The 11,889-nt window shown below is 36.3% G+C and overlaps 1 long non-coding RNA gene across 1 annotated transcript; it reads right to left on the reverse strand.

Moving 5' to 3' along the window:
* Positions 1-423: 423 nt before the first annotated feature.
* On the reverse strand, positions 424-2,536 carry LOC138805489 (uncharacterized). The gene is made up of 3 exons (XR_011365556.1): positions 2,339-2,536; positions 1,224-1,265; positions 424-601 (listed from the first exon to the last, which is right to left on the reverse strand). It is a non-coding gene; the product is annotated as an uncharacterized lncRNA (long non-coding RNA).
* Positions 2,537-11,889: the final 9,353 nt, after the last annotated feature.

The raw sequence follows: 11,889 nt of genomic DNA on the forward strand, positions 1-11,889 counted from the left end.
TGCAAACAATTTAAGGACACTTTATTTGTGAGTATACTGTTTTCTTAATGTTTGGAAAGCATTAGTTTTGTTAGGTGAATAGGTGTACATGTCTACATTCTGACCAGATTGGTCTAATTGAACATTTTTATTAATTTACTTTATTGTTATAAAGAGCATGTACAGAGTGATTACAATTAAATGAGTCAGATAATGAATAGATTTCCGTTTGTAGAGTGTGTTCTGTTCCCCCACTCTTTCCCAGCCCTTTCCTCCCATTAATTAAACATTTAGGGAATTCTCTGAAGGAAATATGGACTAATGTAAAATAAAATCTTTATGACAGTACAGACTTAACCCAATCACATTTTTTTTTGGAGAATAGAGAAATCTATTTTCTGCAATGAATAAACATCCATGAGCTATTCTTGGAGACTGGAGGGAAGTTACTGAGCACCCTAACCTGGGCACTATGGAGAAGATCATTTGACCTGAAAGGATTCCTTAAAGAACACAGAGCTGCAGCTAGGTGAGATGATCAAGCAGGTCCAGAGCATTGTAGAGGTGACATTCACTTACTTCTCTACTGGTGATATTCACATACCATACATAGTTTTATTTGCTGTATAAAAGAAAGGAAAGTTTAGAAATTTTTTAAGAGAATTTTCCAATGAAAAGGCAAGACTTACCAACATTAATGTTGTGCTCAATAATAAAGAATGGGAAAAAAGTTCAGTATAAATAAAGTACTGTGAATACACTCTTTTATGAATCATGAAATTTGGACAATGGAGCACAAATCTAACTTTATATGTTTTACAGTCCTTGGATATATTACATACAGTGATGTGAGGGAGATGGTAAGTGGAAACAAAGGAGGAGGCAACAATGCTTGATAAGAAATGTACTCATTACCTTGGTCATGTAATTTTAATTCCTCTGTATGATATTTTCACAAAAGAAGTAATTTCGCAAATACAATCCTCCAAAACTCTCCCTGTGATAGGCAGAGAAAGTTGTTTCCCACTGGATCTGACTTGTTACACACAATCCTCCCTGTCATCCATGAGATTCCAAAACCACTCCCACTTCTACTACTGTGTAATCTGCTATCCACTGAAATGCTAAGCATCAGCCTCCTGGTGAAAATCACAACTGGTCTGCAAAGTTGACTTTGATTCAGAAAACTAAAATATACCCATTTTTCAAGGACAGAACTTCTCTTCATGCCAATGTCCACTTACTTCTTCACTTGTTCATCTTCCTTCCAGTTATGGTAGAAGGATCTGTACCAATGGGACAAGAGACGGAAGTTAACTATGCTTCTCCTTTTATGAACTAACAGGGCATACATGAGACTGGCTAAATCCCACATGGTAATGTAAACATGACAGACAAAAAGTAAAGATTATATCTATACAGTTTCATGTGAAGAGGCTTTATGCACCTGTCCAAATAAATGCACAATTGCTCTTGCCTGTAATCCTATTAATCAGGAGGGTGAGCTCTGAGGATCACAGTTTGAACCCAGTCTAGTCAGTAAAATTCTAAAGACACATATTCAATTAACCAGCCAAAAGCCAGAACTGGACCTGGGACACAAATGGTAGAGTGCTACCTCTGAACAACCATGGGACAGCACTCAGGCCCCAAATTCAACTTTTGACCCTTTCTTCTAGTTACTTCAAAGGCCTCCAAGTTAGTGATTTCCTAGGTGAGGGTGGATGTTGGGTGCCACTGGCTCATGCCTTTAATCCTAGCCTTAGCAAACTGCTAAGGCTCCACTAGATTCTGAGGAAATTGAAATATTCTGGCTGTCGGGTCCTAAGAAATTAGCCAGGGAGTGCACTTCTTTGTCTCAAGCCAAGCTTCTATGATAAAGCCCAAGGGAAACAGTCTCAGAGAGGTGCCAAGTATTCCAATACTCTGCCAGGGGATCTCATCAGCCCTGGGTTTAAAGGAAGAACACTCACTTTTTACACAAAAAAAATCCAGCACCTGCTTAATTTTTCCCCACTGTCTATAGTGGTGGAGGAAGTTTCCAATATAGAAGAGATCACCTTTCTTTTAGGCAGGGACCAGGTCCATCACCAGCATTTCCAACAAGCCTGAGTCAGACTCCATATATTATAAGGAATATTCAGGGTCTCGGCTGACTCATTCTCACATTAATGTGGTAAAAAGAATGGCTCTTTCAAAAATGGAAATGGAAGAACACTTCAAATTGAGTAATTGTAATAGAGTGGATTGAAAACGACACAGTAAATATTTTCTCAGTATACACATATAAAAGCACACAAGAAGAATGTTCTAGTATGGGCTAGGATGAGATTAAATAAGTATCCTATCATGGTTATACCTTATCTGAGTTGCTTTGTGCTTCCTTTGGTTTGTTCTTATAACAAGGGCTGAGACACTGGATTCATGGTTTGGCACTGATCCAATGTCTGCAGCTTCAAGTGAGGCACTCACACCTCTCATGCCTGAGACCCGAGTTTCTTCCAATTTGAAAACAACACAGGAACACCTTTCATGTTTCTGAGCCACAGGCCAAGTGACTGGCTTGAACTGACAGTCAGTTAACAGTTACCTGGCTCTCAGGGTTCTATATTATGTTCCATTGTGAGGGAGCTGGAGTCATCTAGCCAATGATCTAAGCTGCTTGCTTACATAAGACCACCCCAAAGATAAACTGGAGACTGAAATCTCCCTTCCCACATCACTATATACATATGTGGACATTGTCAAATCCCAACAACTTCAGCTAGGCCTAGGTACTAGCATGATTTCAGCTCAAGGAGACTTTCCTAGGTCTGATCCATGCCTTATTTGTCACTATTTCTCTCATCCTGCACAAATCATTTTGCTCTCAGGATCCTCTCAGCCTGCCATGGGCTTCTTGCATGTATTTTTGACCTCTACTTCCTAGGACATTGTTAGGATTTTTAATCCTAATCTTCTGTGCTCCTGAAGCCCCTGTGTGCTGTCATCTGGAAAAAAGGCAAGTACTTAGTGGTGGGAAAATCAAACAAGTATTGAAAAACAAACATTACACATACAGTCAGACATTTTTAGAGGTGTACATTCTTGTAAGATAAAAGACTATTTTTGATACTTTTGTAATATTTTTATGATGGAGGAGAGGCGGAGAGGAGAAGAGGTCCTTCATTGTTTTCTCATAATTCATTGATTATTATTTAAAAATACTATAGTTGAAGGAATGTAATATTTAAAGATAAAAACTGTGCTCCTGTTCTTTTTATAAGCTACGCATTTATGAAATATTCCTCACTAAAGTCTTGTTGACTATGTCCCATGAACTATCCTCCCTTTTCAAAATAATCAAGGAAAACTCTTCAAAAATCAGTGAGCTGTTTCCAATCTCTGGATAAGAATTTAAGATACAACATTGCCTGCGATTTTGTGCATGTATAATGAGTGTGAGAGTGTGTGTATTTTTGTGAATGTGTGTGTGTATATGTGTGTTTTAGGGCTTGAACTCATAGCTATAAGACAATCCCGAGCATATTGCCCTTGAATCTAGTGCTCTACCAATTGTTCCACAGTTCCACTGCAAGCGTTTTGTAGTGAACTGGAGATGAGAGACTCATAATATTTCCTGTGCAAGCTGTCTGAATTAAATCTCAGGTCTCAGCCTCCTGATTAGCTAGAGTTATAATTATGAGCTTCCAGAACATGGTGATAAATCATTTTTACTGGAGACAGTGGGGTGATAAAGCATTGTTACTGGATCTAGTTTCAGTCCATCTTCACAACAATGTATATCAAAAAACAGCAACAGTAAAATCCTATACAAAATATAATAATAAGATATAATTACAATAAAATTTAGTGATATAGTCTGCTAGCATAACTTTCAGGAAACTGTGGTCTTAATGATTTAGCATCACAAAAATCAAACAAAATGAGATAATTTTAGTAGACCATGAATTTTTTAATTCCATCTTTTACTAATTTCATAAAATTAAAAGGAACAGGAAAAATATTCATATTTATAAGGAGAATGTAAAGAAGATAAAAATGGCAGATTATGAAATCGAAAATTCTACATTACAGGAAAATCATTGTCATGATGAATATATGATAATAATCTTCAGAGCAGCAATACATAAATATATATTTACTACACATAGTCAAACTTGTCCCTATCTCTATCAACGTCCAATCCTCTAGTACATATTATCAATGTATTCATGTTTATGGTATATTCCAAAATAACTACCAGAGTCAGGAGGTTACCAATGTACATTAGCATTCACTGTTTTAGGAGATAAACCTGATAATTATATTGGTCGGATTATTCAATATACTAAACAAGTATTATGTTATCTTTGCACTCCCTAAGTTTGTACAAACACTACTTCAAAGTGAAAAAATACAACAAGATTTTTGAAGGCATATGCCTGTAAAGCTAGTTATTTGGGACATCAGTTCAAGATCAGTGTAGTTTTACCTGCAATGGTCCCCAATCTGACTATGTGGATTGAATACATCTATCATCCAAGGATCATGGGGAGGATGAGAGCAGGAGGATTTCAATTTCATGTCATGCTAGGAAAGAATTTCCACATGGCTTCATGTCAACCAAAGAAGGTTCAACACTACAGACCACCTATCAACCCCATTAGGGGAAAATAAACATAATAGCCTTGTAGAATCAGAAATAAACAATAGTAAATCATGCCAATACAAACCATCATAAACAACACACAAGTAATGTTGTTTCTCATACCAATAATCCTAAGTATAGGTAGGATTATATATGTGATCCAGAAGCATTAAGCAATTCATGATTTAAAAAAAAATGACAATTTGAAGCCAAGTGCCAGTGGCTCTTGCCTGTTATCCCAGGTACAGATGAGGCTGACATATGAAGATCACTGTTCAAAGCCAGCCCAGTAAGAAAAATCCCCATAAGACTCTTATCTCCAATTAACAACTCAAAAACCAGAAGTGGCTCTGTGAGTCAAGTGGTAGAGTGCTAACTAACTTGAGCACAGAGTCTCATCAAGAGTGCCCAGGCCTTAAGTTCAAGCTCCACAACCAATAAAATTAAATAAACATTTAAATATCTGAATTCATTGTGAATTAATAAAATGACATCTGTGGTATACAATTCTACAGACAACTATATTATATTTTGAGTTAGAAAAAGTAGGAGCACTTCAATAAAGGACACTTTTTCATAAACTAGGGCAGATAGGTCTCTAATTAGAGGAAATTGCTGGACTCATATGTATTATTTTTTGGTTGATTTTTGTTTTGTTTTAAGAACAGGATGAGAAACCCCATCTCTGCCAACGCCCACTTGGATATGTATAACATCATTCACAGGCCATGCATAATTAACAAAATGATTTTGTTTATCTTATATGTCCCTATTGCCTATAATTTCCTATTCTTGCCTTCCTCAATATACATACATGTTCCAGTGATTCAGATTTGAGCCAGGCAATGTGTAGTATTGGTGCCAAGAGTTGAGGAAAATTGTGACACAACAGGAAGCATGAAACCAACACTTTAGTAGCTGGACACTGGGGGCTCAGACCTATAATCCTAGCTAATTAGGAGTTTGATGATCACAGTTCAAAGCCAGCTGGAATGAGAAAGTTTGTGAGACTCTTCTCTCCAATTAACAACAAAAAGCCATCAAGAGATCTGGGGGTCAAGAGGTAGAGTAGCCTGGATTACAAAAACTCAGGGGCAGCACCCAAGCCCTGAGTTCAAGCTTGAAGTTCAGGCACATAAACAAAAACAATCATCAACAACAACAAAAAACAGAAACTGGGAGAAAGCTCAGGAAAGGTTGGCATTGTCTACAAGACAAATGTACACATTACATGAATTGTGAAATGTTCACCACGCTGTACACAGCTTAGTAACAATTATATTTTTAAAATAATCTGAGAAATCAAAAAGGCATGGTACATTATAAGGTTCATCTGCTTTCCAGAATTTGAGAGCCCCATCATCTGACTTGGTGGCAGACACGTTGTATGGCCCAGCGTGATGCGAAAATATGAAGCCAGAGATGCTTTCAGATTGTCCCACCAACTCTTCTATGACTTTAAGCAAAAAACAAAACAAAGCAAACAAAATAGACTTTAAGGTTAATTAAAGATTGAGGTTAACTACAGAATTCCAGGTAGAAGTATACTGTTAAATAATGAGTGAGCACATATTCTTTGTAGATACTAAAGTCACATGTGTCACAAAATTATCCACAGGATTAATATCCACAGATTTATAACTAGAAACTCCAAAGTGTCAGGTATATTAACTAGATAGCTGATGAAGAGAATACCACACTGTATTCAGTCAGGTAATGTATTTTATTTACCAAACTGCTGCCCATCCCATGCATGGTGGAGAGACATAGCCAGAAAAAGGACGACCCAACCTCATGCCAGGAATTATCTAGGCTGGGGACCAGATGAGTTGTGGCCAGGTGGGGGTAAACTGTGGCTACACTGGATCTGGATGTGACCTCAGGGCGTGCAACCCTCCTCTGGTCAGATGGGAGGTGTGACAAGAGGTAGCCCAGTTTGTTACCTAGCAGGAGAGGAATATGGCTGCCTCCAGGTGGGCCAGATACCTAGGATACACCGATAAATTTTGAAAACTTAGCCAAGATGTAGGTAGGGCCTCAACGTCTGTAGGCAGACCTATTACCAAATACAGATACTACTTCTGCCACGTGACTCCTGAATCCAAACCATTCAATCTCAATAATTTTATTTTTCCTTTCTTTCTTTCTTTTTCTTTCTTTCTTTCTTTCTTTCTTTTCTTTCTTTCTTTCTCTCTTTGTTTCTTTTTCACTCTTTCTGGGCAGAGACTTAGCCTCTTGTGTTGCTGAGATTAATTGTATGTTTCACCATGATCACTTTTTTGTTGAGATTGAGACTTCCTAAATTTTTGGTTAGGATATGGTGAAGTTGTGATCTATTTACTTCTGATTGCTGACAGTGACTATAGATGTGAGCCAGCACACCAGACCATTCAAAGTACTTTATCCCAAATGCAAGACATGGTTTATTTTCCCAAATGAAATACAAGTTAACAAACAGCAAAAGTTAGTCCTTAATTATGGTCAAGAGGTGTTTTTAATGTGAAACAAAATTACTGATCAAAATATATGACTAGGGTAATTATACGTTAAAATGTATCCTATATTTAATGTCAAATCACCTATATTAGCATTTATACCAGTGATTAAATCAAATCTCCCTAAATCATTTATTTCTGTCATACATTCTAGAAGTAGGCAGAACTGGAGCTCACAACAATAAGTAAACAGGGATAAACCAGGCATCTCAGTTCAGGATCAGTCTAGGAAGTAAAGTGTTGCCCATATCACTCTACTAGCTAGGGATATTTTAATGCAATCATGATTAGGGCTACATGGCAGACATAGGTAATTAGGAGTATAACCTCTACTGGGCAGGGTGAAAAAATTGTTAACCTATGAGTAAAGTAACTCAAACAAAAAGCATTGGTAGAGTGACTCAAGTGATGGAGTACTTGTCTGGAAAATACAACATCAAAATGCAAATCAACTTCCTAAAATTTAAGTAAGAAAAGGAAAGATAGAACAACTCATAATGAATATGTGTTCAATGTAAAGATTTACACTACAATATTGTAGTAATAAATGCCATCATTGATCTCTAGGGACAGGCACATTTTGTGTCAGGCCTAAATGAAACTATAACACTCTATATAAAAAGCTTTAATAAAACAGAGGTCTGGGTTACAATGGTGAGCACTTAAGTTTGCATGTGCAGTAGTGTTGCAGCTGTGTGGAGGTTTGTAGAAGTCCATACTTCTGATGAACTTGCCATGAGGAAATTGCATAACCATGCAGTTCACTGGACAGATCCTGCTGATATATACACATACACACATATATATAAACATACATATGTATATATGTGTGTACATATACACATACATGTTTACATACATATATACATATGTATATTTAGTGACATGTAAAGAAAAATAAAATTTACAATGAATAAACTTAATAAACATAGTTTTCCAAAAGAATTATTTTACCTGAATCAATTCATTTCTTAATGTCTCCAATGCTATATCACACTTAACGTAGTTGGTGATCCTTTTCAACATATTATGATATTGTGTTGTTTTTGTTTTTCAGATGAAAAAGCCCTGCCATTAAAAATACTTTTATGAAATTCCTTATTTTTGAAAAGGAAAGGCACTTGTGCCTTCCTGTGTCATCAATTTTTTTTATTCTTTCAATTATATATTCTCTCTTAGACTTATATCTGTAGATCTAACTCATTGTCTTTCAATAGTGTCTTATGGGAAGTGGAAAATGAAGTATCATTCTGTTATTTTGGGAGGTTCTGATATTAGCCACTGCAATAAGGATTACGAAAATGGAACTCTGAAATTATTTAGGGAGATTATTTGAAAGTTACTTTTCTAAACATTCATGCTCCTCATTCAACTAAGCCACAGAATTTAAAATAAGTAACATTTTAGCTGGGCGCCAATGTCTCGTGCCTGTAATCCTAGGTACTCAGGAGGCTAAGATCTGAGGATGGTGGATCAAAACTAACCCTGGTAAGAAATCAGTGAGACTCTTACCTCCAATTAACCACCAGAAAACCAGAAGTGGCACTGTGGCTCAAATGGTAAAGCACTAGACTTTATCTGAAGAGCTCAGGGACAGCACCAAAGCCCAGAGTTCAAGATCCATGACTGACAAAAAATAAAAAGATAAAAAGTGGGGAGAGAGCTCGGAAGGTGGCTCAGTGGTAGAGCGCTTGCCTTGCAAGCGTGAGGCCCTGGGTTCGATTCCTCAGCACCATATAAGCAAAAAGAAAAAAGCCGGAAGTGGCGCTGTGGCTCAACTGGTAGAGCACTAGCCTTGAGCTGAAGAGCTGAGGGACAGCGCCCAGGCCCAGAGTTCAGGCCCTACGACCGGACCCCCCCCCAAAAAAAAGTGGGAGGAAAGTGTAATGTTAAGGCTAATATTCACATATAAACAAAAATTGTCTAGAAATAAAACTATACCTTATAATATCTTACCAAGGTGATAATGCGAATAATAATTTGTCGTGTAAGGCAGCAACTTCACACATTTTCCCACAACATATATGTGCTAGTAGCATAACCCCAAACTAGACTAACAAATCTAATATCTGCTACCATATTTTAAATTCCTTTGCTTAATACCGTTTATTTGCCTTGGTGATTATTATGACATCTATGACAAATATAAAATTTTGGAAAAAACATTTACCAAGAAGGGGCCTGGGAAGGTGGCTCATTGATAGAGTGTTTGCCTTGTATGCCCGAGGCCCTGGGTTCGATTCCTCAGCACCACATAAGAAGAAAGAATAAAAGCCGGAAGTAGCGCTATGGCTCAAGTGGTAGAGAGCTAGCCTTGACGTGAAGAGCTGAGGGACAGTGCCAGGCCCAGAGTTCAGGCCCCACAACCGGACCCCCCCCCAAAAAAAAACAAACAAACATTTACCAGGAACATATATCTACTGAGGGACATCTGTTTTGATTCCATATCTTAGCTATGTTAAATAATGCTGAAATACACATAGTTGGGCTGGTAGCTTTAGTATGGTCTTGTTTGTGGTCATTTGTGGAAATGCCCAAAAGTGGGATTGCTGTGTCATAGGGGAGCTCTATGTGGAGTCTTTTGAGGAACCTCCATACTACTTTCCAAAGTGGTGAACAAGTATATATTCCCACCAACAATGCAGTAAGGTTCTTCTGTCCACATCCCTTCCAGCATCTGTTGTTATTACATGTCATGGTTATAGCCATTCTAACTGGGGTGAGGTGGTATCTCAATGTTGTTTTGATTTGCATTTCTTTATCACTAGAGAGGTTGAGCATTTCTTCATGCATCTATTGGTCATCCTCCTTTCCTCTTCAGAGAAGTTTCTCTATAATTCTTAAGCTCACTTATTTATTGGGCAGTTGTTTCTTTAAGTATTTGTTGTTGAGGGATTTGATTTTTTGAGTTCCAGGTATATTTTAGATACGAGTCCTTTGTCCATTGTATGGCTAGTGAAGATCTTCTTGCAATCCGTGGGCTTTCTATTGATCTTCCTAGCTATGTCCTTTGCCATGCAGAAGCTCTGTAAGATCATGCAATCCCATTTGTCCAAACTTTCTTCTATTTGTTTTGTTTCTGAGGCTCTTTTAAGAAAATTTCGGCCTGTGCCAAGGAGACCTAGGGTTTCTCCTATTCCATTCTGTAATGTTTTCAGAGTGTCTGCTTTGACTTCCACGTCTTTGATTCATTTCGAGTTGATTCTGGTTCAGGGTGATATATATGGATCTAACTTTCGTTTTCTACAAGTAGTTAACCAATTTTTCCAGCACCATTTACTGAAGAGGTTGTCTTTCTTCCATTCTATTTTTTTAGCTCCCTTATTGAAGATTCTGTGGAGTATTGTGGATTCAGTTCTGGGTTTTCTATACTATTCCATTGGTCTTTAGGTCTGTTCTTGTGCCAGTAGAAGCTGTTTTGATGACTGTGGCTTGTTTGAAACTTGGTATTGATATTCCTCCAACTCTGTTCTTCTGTTAAAGATTGTTTTTGCTATTCAGGGTCTTTTATTGTTCCATATGAATTTTTGGATTGCCTCTTCTATTTCCTTGAAAAATGAGGTTGGAATATTGATAAGTATTGTATTGAATTTGTAGATTGCTTTGGGATGTATAATAAAACAGTAGCATTTTCTTTCAACATACATTTAAAATAAATTAAGGATTTGATTAAACTAATTCCTTTAATATGAACTTTTACATTCATTCCTGTTGAGTATGAATAACATCACTGTTTCATATCATGCTCAGAATCACAGAATAGGCTTGGAGTATAAATCACTCTATTTGATCCAACCGTTTTCTGTAAGCAAAACTAGGGCTGGGATGGTGGCTCATTGTAGAGTATTTGTCTTGCACACATGAGGTCCTGGGTTCGATTCTTCAGCACCAAATAAGCAGAAAAACATGGCAGTGGCACTGTGGCTCAAGCAATAGAACTCTAGTCTTGAATTGAAGAGATGAGTACCAGCCTGCAGGCCCAAAGTTCAGGCCTCACCACAGACCAAAAAACAAAACTATAAATTTTTAAACTAGCTAACATTATTAAAAAATAACAATTCCATAGTATGAGGAAATGTATATAAATATTAACTTACTTTTCAATGATTTAGAAATCATATTTAAAAACTAGTACTTTAACATCCTATATTGGAAAATTTATTGAAGGTAGACAATTAGTAAAATATAAAATTATTTATATATACTGTTCATTTATATCAGGTTCTAATTTAAAAAAAAAATTAAACCAGAAAACTTTTCCATATACTGATATTTCAGGGTTATATACTTGTATTCAGTCACTTAAATTGTGATTTAATATGTTTTTCCAATTGGATTCATGGATTAACCACTTATCCAGGAATTATAGACAAAACAAAACAGACTCTGAAGAAACATAGAACAAATTTTGAAATGATAAAATTCTCCCTGTGAATATATGAATTCCTTTGTATGAATTTAAACAGAAAGTGTTCAAATATTTCCATATTTTCAGAAGTAATACCTTAAAGGAAAGCAGATGTGTCCATAAGCTCAAATGCCAATGCTACTAAATAATAATTTAATAAATATAGATAGATAAAATTAAATATAGATTGATAGAATTAGTATTTTAGGAACTGTCATCTAAATATTGTATATATATATATATATATATATATAATTACATATATAATAATTCTATGAACATTTATGTACGATATGTTTGTCTTTATTTAAATTATAAATTACATTAGGTATATTTATTATATGTTTATTATATTATTTTATATATTGTATTGTGTT

Source organism: Dipodomys merriami, unplaced genomic scaffold, assembly GCF_024711535.1.
Source record: "Dipodomys merriami isolate MVZ:Mamm:240054 unplaced genomic scaffold, mDipMer1.0.p SCAF_396, whole genome shotgun sequence".
NCBI lineage: Eukaryota > Metazoa > Chordata > Mammalia > Rodentia > Heteromyidae > Dipodomys > Dipodomys merriami.